The following is a 2,370-nucleotide window of genomic DNA, read 5'->3' as shown; positions in this document are numbered from 1 at the left end:
TGTGAAATTGTTTTTAGCAAGTTTCCTGATTTTGCCAGTGCTATTTATTGGGAATATTTATTTTAACATGAGGATTTATGGGGAAATAGGTCGTAGAGTTGTGTCATAATACGATTACTTATCTTAGCATCAAATCACACAGAAAATTCCCAGTAACATTTCTACTATTTCCCTTAATATGACATACATGCATTTTACTTTATTTTGTCAGATATGCTTGTTGTTATCAATAATATAATAAGAAACCATCAAGAGTGGCAGGAATAGAGGTTAGAAAGGAAGTCAGGATCAGGTAGATATGTTGCAGCATGACTTACTAATAAAAATAAACATATACCTGTAGCCAAAATAAATCTGTGTTTTTACTCTGCCACCTTAAAGGCTCATCTTGGCCTTGTCACATCTAGAAGAAACACAAATCCAACTCCAATAGCCCTGTAAAATCATGCAATTCTCTACCAGAGTACTTGAAGAGGTGGTGAAGTGGGAGACGCACACCACACAAAGCACTCCAAGCATCGCAATCAATCCTATTTACCCATCCAACCCCTTAAAACCCCTCCTTGCAAGACAGCTGCTACTCCTTAAATCTTTCTGTCTGGGAACCTCAACCCCCTTTCTACCACTCCTTGCCTTCCTGATAAATTCTTTTCTTCCATGATTTACAGCCTCACCTTTCTTTCCTCCCTCTAATTCTTCTCTGTGAGAGAGAGATAGATGATATATCTCGAATGCTAGATAACTCCCATTATCTGATCATCACAACAGGATCCAGAAAGTACACAGAGAAATGCAGGTTCCTCCTTTGCAGGCACAAGAGAAGAAAAGCCTGTGAATACTTGCCATGTGATATTTTTGCCACTGTCCCATACATTTTGTCAGAATCATTTTGATGCAAATGCATCAAAAAAAAAAACTATAGTATCAAAATGGCCATATCTAAACGTCCTGCTTTACATCCTGGCATTCTTAATGTACTTTGCACTCTAGCCAACAACATTCAAATATTTAATCTGAAACGACTGAGCTTAGATTCCACTATTGTGGGCCTCGCCATTCCACAGTTACTCTAATCTACTCTACTTCAGTCATTCATTCATTCCACAGATAGATACCTACTGAGGGCTTGTAATTTGGAAGAGGAAATGCAAACCACAAGACAGACATTACTCTAGCTATTAGGATATTTACTTTTATTGAGGTGGAGTGGTAAAATAGAAAAAAAACTAAATAGTATAATTTATTGAAAGTATATAGCACAGTATGTAGAACATAGAGATGTTAAAAGATTGGTCTCCTTAATCCCATGCATTATCAATTAATTCAAGAAATATCTATTGAGTTCCCACTAGAACAAGGAATGGACTAGAAACTGTGAGAGGTTACAAAGATCAACTACGTACATGCGTGACCTTCAAGGAATCTTCAATCCTACATGTATTAAAAGGCAGAAGACATAAAAGCAATGTCTATAAAACAATGGTATAAAGTTATAATTACCACAAGTGAAAAACAGATAAATTCTGTTTAAACCAAAAAGAGAAAGAAATCATTTCTACCAATGGAGATAAAGGATTATTGTCCATAGAATTTATCTGGCATTTATATTGCCTGTTGTTATAATTCTTTCCTATGTACATAGCTTTTATCCACAATGAGTTAATAATAAGATTTTAACACTATAGTGGAAAAGGCTCTGAAGTTGAAATCAAGAGTAATCTGGCAAAAGACTGATCATGCCACTTATCTGCTCATGTTTAGCCTTCTGTCTCCCCATCCTAAATGGCTACCTCACAGGTAAGTGTGTAACTATAAAATTAATTAAATGAGAAAATAAAGGTGAAAATGCTCAGTGGTGTCTGACACAAAATGGGCACTCAGTAAAGAATTAAAAATGTCTTTGTCCATTAATACTTTGTACAGTACCCAGAAATTGAGAGTACCTCTTTAAGAGACAATACTTTGGGTCATAGACTGATATCTAAAAATTACTACAAAACTTGTTAGAGCGCACACTAAACTCTCAAAAACTAGGCATCACATCTTGAACTTGAAAGAAAATAGTATTTGAGAAGATAAAATACATTTATAAAATGAGTCATCATAATGAAAATATCACACCGAAAAGTATATAGCTCATATATGTTTAAAAATCTTAAACCTATTTAGATAAATTTAGGAATGGGACTTCCTTAATGACTTTCACAAGGAAATTAGGGAAATTTTAGAACAGTATATGATAGACTGTTGGAACGGCCATCAACAGATTTGGATTAACTCCCCTGTACTTCAACTGAATACCTATTCATCAGTTTCATCATCTGTACAATGGCAGAATTCCCACAATTTCTACTGATCATATTGTGTCAC

This window comes from Propithecus coquereli, unplaced genomic scaffold (genome assembly GCF_000956105.1).
Source record: "Propithecus coquereli isolate 6110/MARCELLA unplaced genomic scaffold, Pcoq_1.0 Scaffold17, whole genome shotgun sequence".
Lineage (NCBI taxonomy): Eukaryota > Metazoa > Chordata > Mammalia > Primates > Indriidae > Propithecus > Propithecus coquereli.
Note: the sequence above shows the minus strand (reverse complement) of the source record.